At 42.0% G+C, this 15,228-nt stretch overlaps 1 protein-coding gene across 1 annotated transcript in view; it reads right to left on the reverse strand.

Moving 5' to 3' along the window:
* Nucleotides 1-15,228, reverse strand: part of ROR1 (receptor tyrosine kinase like orphan receptor 1) — a 442,114-nt gene that overhangs the window by 158,528 nt on the left and 268,358 nt on the right. The gene's annotated exons all lie outside the window — the stretch shown is intronic.

Genomic DNA, 15,228 nt, shown 5'->3' on the forward strand with positions numbered 1-15,228 from the left:
GTTCGTTATCTGACGTGGGGCTGCTGGGAAGTTCGCAACATAAGGGAAGCAGGAGGTCGGTAAACTGAAGGTATGGAGCGAGCCCGAGACCACTGGATGACCCCACTTGCTGGATCTTAGTTTCCACTGAAGAGACTCTTTGGAGGTGCTATTCGTGATAATGAACTGCGGCATGGTAATAAAGAACGTGGCTCTGAAGATGGACTGCACGTCCCCACGTCTGAGTCCTTCCTCCCACCTGCTGTTGCTTAACCTCTCTGAGTCTCAGTTTCCTCAACTGTAAAATGGGGCCAATAACTTTTGTTACCCTAAAGTGTTGTGGGAATTAAATGAGATCATCCTTCTTTGGAACACGAAAAGCATTCATTATAGGGAGCTAAAGCCAAACAGTCTCAACCCTCCAGAACATCACTATCACCTGAGGAATAATAATAAAAGAAATTCCATGGCACCTGGGTCTCAGCCCTAGCAATTCACATTTAGTTGATCCTGGGTGGAGTCCACATACATGCATTTTTTAGACGCTACTCAAATGATTCTCCTTAGCAGTGAACATAGAACAGTTGGCTAGAGTAGTTATAGCTATCTGACTACTGATCCTTGCTGGGCTTCCTGCTAAGCCCTGTTTTTATGGATCAGAGATCTTCAGAAAGATTCTCTACTACTGACACATCCCTCATTGTTCCAATGAAGGCAGCCCTGAGACGCTATGCATGTTGCCTAAGGTCACGTTATTGATCAAGAGTGAAACCACAGCTCCAAACAAGACATCTGTCTTGAACTGGCCGGTCTTCAAGCCTGTCTCCAGTCAAGGACAGAGATGACTCAATGAAGATAAACATTTTCTGGCTGAACCAAGCTGCTGAAGACCAGGGGACATGATGGCTAAACAAAAACCAAAACAAAAAAAGTCCCCACAAACCCAACACTCTGGCCTAACACTCAAATTTTCTTAGAAGTTAAAGTACTAATGCTTCAAGCTGAGCTCAGGCTTGTGACCTCTGAGCGGGTTTAAAGAGTGTCTGTAGCTACAGTTAACCAGGTACCTTCAAAAAGCAAAAGCAGGAGGTGGGGGCATTATCTCAGAATAAAAAAGAGGAGTCTAAGTGAAATAAGTTAAACCTACAATAAACAAAAAGGGTATCCATAGCACCAAAGATAACAAGAAGTCAGTGAAGGGGGAGGAAACTCACAGACTTCAGAAATGGTTCTGTAAATGCGCACTTAGAGCAAACCTCCTATAAATCTGGACTAACGGAAAAGATGCCATCTTTATAGGTCCTTCCTTAGGAAGCGCAGAAAGTGCACCTGGCAATTCAAAAAAGTTTAAAAAAACTTTTCTACTACCAAGAGGTTTGTTTTAAAGAATAGTTCTTTTTTTTTTTTTTAAACAAGTACACCAACTGTATGTAAATAGACTCTTAAAAGCTCAGGAAAACTACTTTTTCCTCTGAAGTAGTTAAGATCTACAAAGAACGAGTGGCTGGTCTCCAGCCTTGAGATGACTTTGTGTTCCGGCTATAATTAATAAAGGTAGGAGGAGAGGGGAATAAACATATGTTGAACACTGATTCTATCAGGCCTTTACATACATTACTGTATTTTATCCTTTCCAGACCCCTGTCATATCTACAGGTTTTTCTAGCCTCATCCTAAGGAAGACACCCAAGGCTTAGAGAGGTTTTAGCATAACTAGGTCAGGGCTGTCTGTGACTGGACTCTGTTGTATCCTGACTCTTCCTTCTGCCCCTATTCCCAACCTGCCCCATCTCAGTTTACTGTCTTATATCCTAGTGTTACTGGGCTTCTCTGATGGGTAATATGGTAAAGAATTTGCCTGCAATGCAGGAAATCTGGGTTCGATCCCTGGGTAGGGAAGGTCCCCTGGAGAAGGAAATGGTAACCTGCTCCAGTATTCTTGCCTGGAGAATTCCATAGACAGAGGAGCTTGGCAGGCTACAGTCCATGGGGTAGCAATAAACACACACATCCACTCTAGCGTCACCAAGAACTTCTTCCATTAACACCTCACTTGAATCCATCTGGATGGTACCCCCTTGTCTGGCAAAGATGGGATGGTCTTCACCTGCCCTTACTATTACTCCTGGAGCAGGTTACCTACTGAGATCACTGGCCACTGCTAACAGGGTTACTCTAGTGACTTTTTTCCTAGTTGTAAACTTCTGTGGATTTTGGTGGTTTATTGGACTACCCATTCTATTTTACCACAATGTCTGCCATTTTATCATTTGAGGGTATCATTTTGTTACTTCACATTGATCCTGTGTGCATATTTTGTTCACATTTAGAAATAATAAGAACACGTTGAAATGATGAACAGAAACACACTTAACCATCAGGACGGTGACTTGGTTTTGACATGATCAATCTCTTCAAACTGAAATTCACAAGGACAAAAGGTTTCTGGCTTGGGGAATGGTCTCTGCTTCTTAGAGAAATATATCTAATCTTGTTCCTGACTCCCTAGGTCTCTATCCATCCCAACTTTAAAACGGTGAAAAAAATTTTAACTACTCTGCTCCCACCCCACCCCCACCCCCACTTTCAGCTGAATGCTAGGATGATAAATAAATTCATCCGCTTAAGAATTCTTCAGATACAGGGTAGATCTACATTCTAAGACATTACTAGCAGCTTTTCCCCAATCCTACAAAATCAAACCAAGTAATACCAGCAAAACCATGAGCAATACCTTGTTTCATTATAACATTATAACATTGCTCTTGTTGTTTAGTTGCTCAGTTGTATCTGACTCTTTGTGACCCCATGGATGATAGCCCACCAGGCTCCTCTGTCTAAGGGATTTCCCAGGCAAGAATATTGGAGGGGGTTGCCATTTCCTCCTCCAGGGGATCTTCTCGACCCAGGGATCGAACCCATGTCCTTTGCATTGGCAGGCAGATTCTTTAGCACTGAGGGAAGCCCAAGGCTCTAACTTAAAAACAACAAAAAGCAAAGCTTTTGACTCTTGGACTCGGGCCCTGCATGCCACACTGAAACCTGCAAACTGCCTTGTCTCCCTTTATGGTTGAACTATGAACCTTTGTAAAATGCTGACGGACCTTTGCTAGAGCAGGACAATATGAGAGGGTCCACATAACGAACTTTAAAATGACTGGAGATAGTATCTAGAAGGCCAGGCCTGAGATACGTTTCTGGTTTGGACTGTGGCCAACACAAACAGAACACATCATAAGTCATCTCTGTGATTTCAATACTATGGCTAGGAAACTCCTCAGCATCAGCAGGATGTGTGATGCTTGCTATGGAAGCCGTAGATGTTTCTACATCAGGCACAAACAACGGTTGTATGTTCAGCCCTCCTAGCGAGCTCTGTGTGAGGAAGAACCAAGCCATGTTAAACACCTTCTGAGACCAAGTCCTCGGGTGTGTTCATTGCACAGGCCTAATTCTGTAACAAGCAGTTTGGCCAGTCAAGAGAAATTCTCAAGCATTCACTGGTTCTAAGCGGAGCCTGAGTGGTTTTCCAAATAAAAGTTGGCCATTCTGGCCAAGGAATTTCTCTTCCTATAGGGACCATACAGCTATACTGAACAGGACTCAAATCCCTTTCTGTGTCAATCCAGCCGTCTAGCTCCACTCCATGAAGGCCAAAACCCCATCTCAAGCTATCCCAGAAAATAAACTTCAGGGAACATGAAAGGGCATACAAAACATTCTTCCATTTCCATTCACCGTCCAGGATTTGTACTTCAAATTTTGAAGGCATTTTTTGACCTGACCATATCTCAGGTCTCCTGTTAGCAGGGCAATGCATCAAGGAAGTTCTTGTCACCCAGATATTCTCTGTCCTGAATGGGATGGTTTTGCCCTTAAAGTTGGAACCAAATTCCTCAACAATTAGAGATTACTGGCTCCACTGCTTTTCCAAGAAACTAGAAAAGTACTAAGCCATCTAGAATGAAAACTGCAGAGGGCAATATTTTCTTAGTATTGAGCAGCAACAATCAAACACACAAGACTGAACACTGGGGGTTGAACCAGTGCTCTTTTCAGTGTTACAAGCAACTTAAATCTAGCACGGGTTTGCTCTAAAGAGATGCAGAAAATGCTTGATGACTAAATGAACCAAGGGACTTAGGTGCTTGTGTTCAAAGATCTCTCCTTCTGGCTATAGAATCAAACAGTGAAAGAAAAAATCGTGTTCGAGCGTGATCTGAGTATGTTCATGGTGACAGAGGACCCAGAAGGATGAAACGCAACCCGCTTTCTGGGCCAGAGGAGTCAGAGGAGGGCTTCCTAAGGAGATGACATTGAGTAGCAGGTCAGATTTTTTTTAAAAAGGAAGAGATATGGCTTCTGTCCTTCTGCAGCCTCTTAAGATCCTGAAGGAAAGAAAAGGGATCTCACTTGAAAGTACAAGTCAGAGTGAGCATAAAAGTTAACCATGTGGTCAAGATAGTGCGTGTTGAAGGCATCAGGAGAGAGGGGAGGGGGAGGTGAGATTAATATGGGCTGGCTGGGGGACCGTGTGGCAATGGCAGAGGGGCCCCGCAGTCCCCTGCCTTTTGTCAGGCAGAATGTACAAGAGCCAGAGCAGAGTGGATGGGAGAGAAACCCCAGACTTCCTGTCCTCTTGCTGGGAATGTGCAGGCATTTAGAGCAGGGAAGGAGTCCAGAGAAGGAGAAAACAGAAGAAAAATAAGCAAACACTTATTAAACATCTGTGTAGGCACTGGGGTGGTACTTGTCCCATCTTTTCTGGACTTCACAGAGTACTGATGGAAGAGAAACGGATAAAAATAATCAGGAGGGAAAGATGCAAGGAAAAAATGTTTCTGCTCTGGAGAGGCTGAGCATATCTAACTCTGTAAGTCAGGGAAGGCTTGAGAGAGAAGGGGATCACGCTCAAGCTGGGCCTTGATGGAGAGCAGAGGCTGGGAGCCAGAGAAAGCAAGGCTGGGGAGAGAGGGAGGGAGCGAGGGCAGTGGGCAAGAGCCATACAGCTGCTGGGGACACGCAAGACACCAGCATGATGCCCCTCCCAGCATGCCCCACATGCATCTGCGGCTACAGTGAAGTTCCTTCAGCTTCCTCACTGCCCCGTGCTCCTTAGTGGGGTCATCACTGAGGCAAGGAAGTTCTTCCTCCTGCAGGATTGCCCTGCATGTGACACGGTGTTTACCAACATAGGTCCTTGCCCAATAAATGTCAACTGCACCCCCTAATCATCAGGACAACGAAAAACAGCACCCACATATCCAACCACACTGAAGGTGCTTGAAGCATCTTTACATCCCGGACTTCATAACCATCAAGTTAACAAATGCCTCTCCAAGTCCCTCTTCCCCTGATACTCCTGCAGCTCAGTTTAAGGGGAAAACCTGTGTTCAGAGCTGGGCTTCCTGAAGTATGAGCTGACCCAGGGGGCAGGGAACATAAGTCAGTGAGGAGCTGGGATGGGGAGGGGGTGTTCCTGGGGTTCCAATTTTGTATCCCTATTTCTTCCTCCATAAATAGACACCACCTCAGATACGGCAAAAAGCAGACACAAGATGATGGGTTTCCATCAGAGATGGATGGGAAGGATGACCCCAATAGTTGAGTATTTAGCTCTCCCTTCTATTTCTTTACTTTTAAAAATAATGCTTCAGTGTACACCTTTATGCTTAAATATTTTCCCCCTTTTGTATTATTTCCTTAAGTTACACTTCTAGAAATGTCTATTCTTTCTTGGTAGGGCCCAAATGTGAGTTTTCTGTCTATTCCTTCAGAGTGCCTAACAGGACTCAGCAAAAAGAATATCATGATCAAATGACAGCCTCACCCTGCCAACTTGCTCAGACTAGCTCCTAGGCCACACATTCATAATTACCAAACACTGTGGGTGACTGTGACTAGGAGTGGCAAAGTAGATGGAAAGGATATAACTGTCAGAGGGGCAGAAGCCAGTAGTTGCCAGAAAACCATGGCTCCCAACTCAAACACAAGCTCCTTGAGGCCAGGGATAAATGATTGATTTCCTTTCACCTCTCCTATATGTGAAGAAGTAGAAGGCAGAGATGCAGAAATGTCTGCAAATCCACTGACACTCTTCTCATTAAAAGGCAGTGTCTGTGTCTCCATTCCTTGTTCCTAGAGGGGCCTCTGTGACTGTTCTGATGAACAGGATGTTGCAGAAATGCCACATGTGAGCGACTTCTGAGGCTAGATTAGAAAAGGCTACATAGCCTCTGCTAGTCTCTCTTGGCACAGTTCCTCTTTGAGCCTTTAAGGACCATGTAAGAAGTCCAGTTTCTCTGAGGTCATCATGTGGAGAGTCCATGGAGAGAGAGAAAGAGTCGCCTTAGAGCCCCAGCTGTTTCAACCACCAGCTGTCTGAATCCTCTTAGACTAGACACTAGAGATGAGAATGACAAAGCCTTCAAGATAACCCCAACACCAGCTACATCTGACTGCAACCACATGAGACCCTGAGCAAGAACCAGAGATGGAGCCCAGTCAAATTACAGAATCATTAAGTGATGATTGTTTGAAGCCATTAAGTTTGGATCGGTTTGTTACCCAGCAATAGATAACTGATAAACAGTCCCACTTGAAATGCTAAGGAGTGAAATAAATTCTCTGGAATAGCAGATATTGATGGAAGACATGCCTTGTGACAGAGTCTGGGTTAGGAAGGGCAGGTAATGATTCATCCACAGCTCCTGCTTTCAAGGGACTTCCAAGGGAGATAGGAGATAGACATAGATTATCACAGATATTTAAGAAGAGAGCAACAAGAGATGCACAGAGAACAGTCTACTCTGAGAGAATTTTGGATGAATTTGCTCTGATGATAGAGCAGCAAAGGTAGCCAGGTGTCCTTCAGATGGGAAACCCCATGGAATGAAGTGAAAATAAGCATAAGAATTTTAATCCTACCACACAGTTAAGTTATTGAACATAGAAAGCATGACTCCATGACTTGCCATAGAACAGGAGCTTTTGAACTATATATTTGTTGGCTGGATATATATGGACAGGACTAGGGGGCCAGCTAGAATGGATGGAAGGCATTAGGGAGCCAGCCTAGAAAGAGTACTGGCTGGTTTAAGAACTAGAGGTCCAGGAGTCAAGTACTGGCTGTGTGACCTCGGGCAAATCACTTCACATCTCTAGTTTTCAGTTTCCCCATCTGTCTAATGAGAGGATAGGACTAAGAAATCTCTGAGGTTTGTTCCCAGTTCAAAGCTTCCAGGGGGCACAAAAGAGGAAGTATGAACATTCACCCATTTGTTCACTAGGTCATCTCTGTAATCAAACAAACACACATGCTTGAGAGAGTCGACCTATGTCTGTTAAGACTGCATGTAGTAGAAGCTAGCTCAAGCTAATTTGAGAGGGTGAGGAGGGACTGATGAGGTGGATGGGGAATTTAACATAGGATGCAAGGGTTTTTATGGCAAAGAATCCAGAGGAACAGGAACCAGGACTGGAAAGCTGCTGGGAACTAGGTCAAGATTCTCCCTCCCACCCCCAATCTCTGATTTTCTCTGAGTCTGCTTAAATCTCCTCTCCTTTGCAAACCAGCTTTCTTGGCTTTTCGACATACAACACAGATCCATTGCATGGCCCCCACATTAATCTCAGGGCACTACCAGCAACTCACAAACACTGACTGGTTGTCTCTGGATTCCAATTCCAAATTCTCAGGAAAAAGACTCTGGCTGGCTCAATGTGGTTAGGGCATCTCCTTCCTAATCCAATCAACTCTCCCCAGAGAGGTACGGTTATATAACATAAGCATGACTGCTGAAGACCCATCTCAGGGGGTCCAGGGAGCAGTTAACAGATAATGGGGCAGTTACTGAAAAGTAGGCAGCCTCCTTCAGACCTGTCTATTACAAAATTCAAGAAAATGAAAGAACTATTGTGTAGATTATCAATAAGGATGAAAATTCTCTAACTTAAGCTCCTTCTTTATGTGTACTGAAATCCTTTCCAAAACCACTTCAGAAACTGACCAATTTCAGGGAAAAACAGTTACTTTCCACACTCACCCAGGCCCTGTATAATTATCATTGTTTTCTAGCACATTTAGAATGAACCCTGTGAACATTAAAGCAATGCCAACTCATAAGGAGACCTTCAAACTCAGGGTTGCCAGGGCCTCCTTTCTTGCCACTTTATCAAATGAACTGACTCGAAAAACATAAACAAATGCCTCCTCTGAACTCCGCACCAATTACTACAAGCTATTGTAGGGTTTGGGTATCACTTTAGAAGCCACTCTGTTTGTGGACAGTCCAGCAAGAGAATTTAACCACTAGGGAGATTCTACAGAAAGGTAGCTGCCTCAAGATTAATGCTTTTGAAAAAAGGAAAAGCAGTTATTTTTTGACATTTTGACAATCACTTTCAGATCTGGTTCTCATTAGTCCCATTTTTGCCTTTAAAAGGTTTTCTTTTTTTTTTTTTTTTTCTTCCTTACTGAAAATATCAGGAAATTTAGAACAGAAACTTACAATAAAACATGTCCCCTGACCCTCTGATCTATCAATCTTTTATATAAACAAAAATACTTAGAGAAGTCTGGAAGAAGGCATTTCTTGGGAGTTACCTGATGTTAGTTGCTGTATTGATCATTACCTTGCAATTGCTTTGGGGGAAATGTAGAAGAGAGAGAACAGGAGAAGGCAGAGAATGAATGTACAAGAGTGTATGTACGTCTGTACAAGGCTGTGTGCAAAAGAGAGAATAAAAGAACTCAATAACTCACTTTAGCTATAAATGCTTTAAAATCTTACAGATGCCAACAGGACACCCTCTTGCATAGTTTTTCTCCAATCCTTCCATTTTTGTAAGCTATGCTATTCACAAATGAGACATTCAAGAAACACCAGTTCTGAAATAAAAACGTGCATACCACCAGTGGAAAAGCAAACAAAAGCAGCTAATGTACTGTAGCTAAAAAAATTTTCAAACAAAGTGGCAGTAATTTACTGCCCTTGCTCTTAGCTAGACCCCATGAACATAATCAGAACCTCCAGGACTGATGGGAAAGTATGATTTACAGTAAGTCTCAAGATAATAAAAGAAAATGAAAAAGCAAATTGTGCATGAACATGAAAGCTGTATTTCTTCTACTTTCAGCAACTGAATCAAATTTCCAGCCAGAATTTCAGAGTGAAACTTAGAAGTCCCTCAAGAAGCAAACTATGAGCCAAGCAGCATCCATATTCGGACACCGCCCCAGCATGCCTGAATGACCTAACTAATATGTGGAGATGACAGTGATTGGGAAGATGCACACCACACCATGGGCCTGAGTAGCTGTAAAGAGGCAGGCAGCCCTGGGTTTGAGTTCTGACTGTGTCACTTGCTGTCAAATGTCCCTGGGCAAATGTACCTCCCAGCTCTATTAATACCTGCTGCCTCAGATTGTTATGTGGATTAAATGATATAAAGTATATAAAGCTCTTGGGAGAGTGTTCAGCACATGTTAGTTTCAATAAATTCTGTTATAAATTATAACTACTACCCTTTGTTAAATGAGTTAGTATAGTTAAAGAACTTAGAATAGTACCTGATACATAATAAAGTATTTATATAGGTAAGTGGCAATATTTATTACTATACAATAAAACCTCAGTGAACCAGCATGTTTAGATAATGGGGTGACAAAGTTAATATATTTTCATCTTAAAAACCTCCTCCTCTTCAGTGTTCCAAGTTGTTGAAAATCCTTTTGAAATATATTAGTATACTTTTCAGGGTTAGTAAATATAATAGATTAAGTATACATTTAGGACTTTTTACACTGGATCTTGCATGACTCTAGGAACATACATCAGAAGCTCTGGATTCTAGTACCAACTCTTATGTCTGTCAGCTGTGTAAGTTTAGGACTCAGTTCATTCATCTGTATGTGAGGATAAGGATATCTGTCATGCTATTCCCCTGATAGTTTTGATAACTGCAAAATATTTTATTACTGCTCTTTAGGACAGCCTGTTTCTAGGGATGCATACACATACGGGTAAAAAGATTCTAGATTGGACCAAGGATGTTGTTGTTTAATTGTGGTAAAATATTTGTAACATAAAATTTACCATTTTAACCATTTTTAAGTGTACAATTCAGTGGCATTAAGTACATTAATATTAATGCAACCATCATCACCATCCACCCAAAGAATGTTTTTCATATTCCCCAACTAAGACTTAGTTACCATTAAACAACAGTTCCCCATTCTCCCTTCTTCCCCACCCCTGGAAACCATCATTCTACTTTCTCTATCAATTTGACTACTCTAGGTGTCTCATATGAGGGCTTCCCTGGTAGCTCAGCTGGTAAAGAATCCGCCTGCAATACAGGTGTCTCATATAAGTGGAAAAATACAAGATATTGCTTGTATCAATAAATCCTTTATTTTCTTACTTTTCCTATCTTTGTCTTTAAAGGTTGAGTGCAGAATACAATGTCAGTTAATTGTGGATTTCATTTTGTGGGTTCCAAATTCTTGAGATTTTCAATCCAACTGTGATTTAGGAGCAAAGACACATTGCCCTGATAGCATGATGTGGTCAATGACTCAGTCTGGTCTCAAACACAAGTTTGGAAGGCTTCTCAGAGGCTAGGCAATGAGGACAAGGGAGTGGGATCTGGTCCTACCTCCACCACACAAGTACTCTGATCAAATCTTTCTCCTCTCTGAGTCATGTCTGTTAAACTTGAGGCTGACTAGGTTAAATGATCCCAAAGTAGTGTCAACTTCATAATCAAATGTTCTGATGACATTCTTCCCTTCAGTTCAGTTCAGTTGCTCAGTCATGTCCAACTCTTTGCAACCCCATGGACTGCAGCACGCTAGGCTTCCCTATCCATCACCAACTCCCAGAGCTTGCTCAAACTCATATCCATCGAGTCAGTGATGCCCTCCAACCATCGTATCCTCTGTCATCCCCTTCTCTTTCTGCCTTCAATCTTTCTTAGCATTAGGGTCTCTTCCAATGAGTCAGTTCTTTGCATCAGGTGGCCAAAGTGTTGGAGTGTCAGCTTCAGCATCAATCCTTCCAATAAATATCCACGACTGATTTCCTTTAGGATTGACTGGTTTGATCTTGCAGTCAGATTGATTCTTGCCTTGGAATTTACCAAAAAATATCATTCTTTCTCTCCACCTCCATCAAGGAACCCCATATTTTGTATAAAACAAATGGAACAAGAGGAGGATTTCTGTGATATTTTTCCTGGGAAAATAAATCAGGAAAAGGAAAAAAAACACAGCAGCAATAAAAAATTGAACTACTTTTAGATGTTCCTGGCATTTCATTCAATGTTGTCATCTCTCCTCTGACCAGGGTGAAGTGGGGGTGTGGTGGGGCAAAAGACAGAATAGAGAGGATTCTTCATAGCACATGCCAAAATGTTAAAAAAAAAATATGCATATACATACATGTACACACCCACACAAGTGAAGGCTTTGCTCAAATTCAAGACTATGAGTTAAACCATCTGAATTGAGAAGATAGAGATATATAATCATTTAAAAGTTATTTCTAAACTTACCCTAACAGGATTCTAAGGTCTAATATCGTTAAGTACAGAAAGCAGGGTAGCCAAATATAAGATATCACAGACCAAAACAGCTACATATTTGGAGTGAACAACTATCCTTATCATTCATAAACTTTCCAACTTGGATGCATTTGTATGAGGAGACATTTCTGGTCTGATAAGAGCCTGACTCTGGAAGAAGAACAAGACCCAAATTCTTATGGAGGAGACATGTTCACACATGAATCACCCTGCAACGTGGTGGCTGCTTCAGAACACTGGCTGTGTGCCGCAGAAGCTGACAGTGAAGGGGCTCAGTGTATGGGCACCCACTCTCAGCATGGAATGTAATCAGGATAGCAAAACTAAGTACCTTGTCCATCTGACTTCTTATACATTTTGTCATTTTCTCCCCCAGATGAAATAGCCCTTGTTTGAAAACCGTTGCCATTATCTAGGCAAGGCTAGAAAACTGTTGCCACTATCTAGCCTCAGTTCAGTTCAGTTCAGTTGTTCAGTTGTGTCCGACTCTTTGTGACCTCATGGAATGCAGCATGCCAGGCTTCCCTGTCCATCACCAATTCCCAGAGCTTGCTCAAACTCATGTCCATTGAGCTGATGATGCCATCTAACCATTTCATCCTCTGCTGTTCCCTTCTCCTCCTGCCTTCAGTCTTTCCCAGCATCAGGGTCTTTTCCAGTGAATCAGCTCTTTGCATCAGGTGGCCAAAGTATTAGAGCTTCAGCTTCAGCATCAGTCCTTCCAATGATTATTCAGGACGGATTTCCTTTAGGATTGACTAGTTTGATCTCCTTGCAGTCCAAGGGACTCTCAAGAGTCTTCTCCAACACCACAGTTCAAAAGCATCAATTCTTCAGTGCTCAGCTTTGTTTAAGGTCCAACTCACACCCATACATGATTACTGGAAAAACCATAGCTTTGACTGACAGACTTTTGTCGGAAAAGTAATGTCTCTGCTTTTTAAAATACTGTCTAGGTTGGTTATAGCTTTTCTTCCAAGGAACAAGCATCTTTTAATTTCATGACCTCAGTCACCATCTGCAGTGATTTTGGAGCCCAAGAAATTTTGTTAGTATGGGTATTTCCAAAGCTGTTCCCACCAGACAGCTTCATAAATATGAACTAATGGAACCACTAACACATGAAATACTTTAATGATAATTTGCAATAATTTTAATAAGAGTTTTATAACATATCTTTTCTAAAAAAAGAATGACAGAAGATAGGTTTTATAAGTCTATTCCCATTAAACAAATGTCAGGGACTGAGAATCCCTGAGTTGTAGCATTTTAGAAATAGAAAAAACTTAACTATTAATTATATCAATTTCTCCAAAGCATTCGTTCACGACTCCCTCCTCGGGATGGGTCTCTGTCCCTAACTCTTTTGTCTCTCTTTTTGTCTTTTATATTTTGTCCTGCCTCCTTTAGAAGAGAATGGACTGCCATTCTGGGTACCTGGTGTCCTCCACCAGCGTTCAGAAGTTGTTTTGTGGAAGTTGCTTAGCATTCAAATGACCTTTTGATGAATTTGTGCAGGAGAAAGTGGTCTCCCCATTCTATTCATCAGCCATCTTAGGACCGCCCCCTCCCCCAAAGCATTCCTGATATAGCATTTCTAAAAAATGTTCACTTAGTTTGCTTAAATACATTTGGGGGAGGGAGATCGATTCTTCATGAAGGAATGAATGAAGGAGACTAACCCATGAGATTACACTAGGTCTTTAGACTTTGGGAACTTTAGTTTTATCACCTATAAAAGAAGAGAACCATCTTATAAGGCTATGTGAGAGGAGAAATAATGTTTGAAGACCAACTCTTAAGCTCTTGGTTATCAATGAACACCAATCTTCTTCCCTTTTCATTTTTTTTTTTTTATTAAAAAGGTCTTTCATATACCGCACTGAAATCTACTTTTTTGTAACTTTAATCTGGTAGTCTCAATTCATAACTCTCAGGGAACACAGAACCATTTTCTCTCTCCCCTCTGTAAAGCGCCATTCCAACATTTGAAGAGTCATGAGGCTTTCTGTAGTCTTCTCTTCTTCAGCCTAAACCTACTCAATTCCTTAGAATTAATGAATAACTCAACTCGTATCCTTAGGGAGTACCAATAGAATTAGGGGTAGATCAGTTGAGAGAATATTAAGGCCGAGTCTGTGCTTTCAAGAGGCCTGAATATATAATGTAGTCTGGGTAAAAGAGGGACTAAATCAAAATGTTATTGTTGTGTAAGAGAAGGAGCAACTAAATTTGCTGGGAAAATCAAAGAAGCCTTCATGGGAAGTGACACTTGAGTTGAATACTCAAGAACTGGGAGGATTTTGAAAGGCAGAAAGCTTATGCTGGGGGAATAACATAAGCAAAAGCATGGAGAAGTGAAAATGTAAGAGATGTTTAAAGAAGGCTGCTATGGACTGAATTGTATCCTCCTAAAATTCATATGTTGAAGCCTTTACTCCCAATGAGACTGTATTTGGTGATAGGGCTTTCAGGATATAAGCGAGGTTCAATGAGGTCTTGAGTGGGGACCTCATCAGATAGGACTGGAGGCCTTATACGGAGCAGAATCTCTGTCTCCCTCCTTCTTTTCCCCTCTGTCTGCTACTTGTTGGCACAGTGAAAAGGCAACCTTTGCAAGTTAGGAAGACCGTCATCACCAGAAACAGATCCCTCACAGACCTCAGTCTCAGTCTTTCCACTCTCTAGAACTGTGAGAGGATAAATTTCTGCTGTTCAAGCCACACAGTCTATGATATTTATTACAGTACCCCCCACAGACTAATACAAAAGGCAACTACTGAGGTGAATCAACGAATAAAGGCCTAAGAGAGGAGTGGATGGGTACACTGACCAACTGGCCAGAAAGAGGAATTGTAAATGGCCAGGCTTTGGAGACAGAGAGCCTAACACTCAAATCTTGGTTTTGTTGCTTTATTAATTGTTTGCCCTTAGGCTAGTTTCTCAACCTCTTTGAACTTATGCCTCTTCTTTGTTAATGGTAGAAAGAGATAATATATAATATATATAAGTACTACTTATGATATATATTATTCATGATAATATATGTAAGCATTACTACCTGGCATATGGAAGGTACTTTATAAATGCTAACAATTATTCAGTTCAGTTCACTTCAGTTCAACTGCTCAGTCATGTCCGACTCTTTGTGTCCCCATGCACCGCAGCAGTCCAGGCCTCCCTGTCCATCCCCAACTCCCGGAGTTTACTCAAACTCATGTCCAATGACTCGGTGATGCCATCCAGCCGTCTCATCCTCCGTTGTCCCCTTCTCCTCCTGCCCCCAATCCCTGCCAGCATCAGGGTCTTTTCCAACGAGTCAGCTCTTCGCATGAGGTCGCCAAAGTATTGCAGTTTCAGCTTCAGCATCAGTCCTTCCAATGAACACCCAGGACTGATCTCCTTTAGGTTGGATCTCCTTGCAGTCCAAGGGACTCTCAAGAGTCTTCTCCAACACCATAGTTCAAAAGCATCAATTTTTTGGTGCTCAGCTTTCTTCACAGTCCAACTCTCACATCCATACATGACCACTGGAAAAACCATAGCCTTGACCAGACGGACCTTTGTTGGCAAAGTAATGTCTCTGCTTTTTAATATGCTATCTAGGTTGGCCATAACTTTCCTTCCAAGGAGTGTCTTTTAATTTCATGACTGCAGTCACCA

The sequence above is a fragment of the Muntiacus reevesi genome, chromosome 1 (genome assembly GCF_963930625.1).
Source record: "Muntiacus reevesi chromosome 1, mMunRee1.1, whole genome shotgun sequence".
Classification (NCBI taxonomy): Eukaryota; Metazoa; Chordata; class Mammalia; order Artiodactyla; family Cervidae; genus Muntiacus; species Muntiacus reevesi.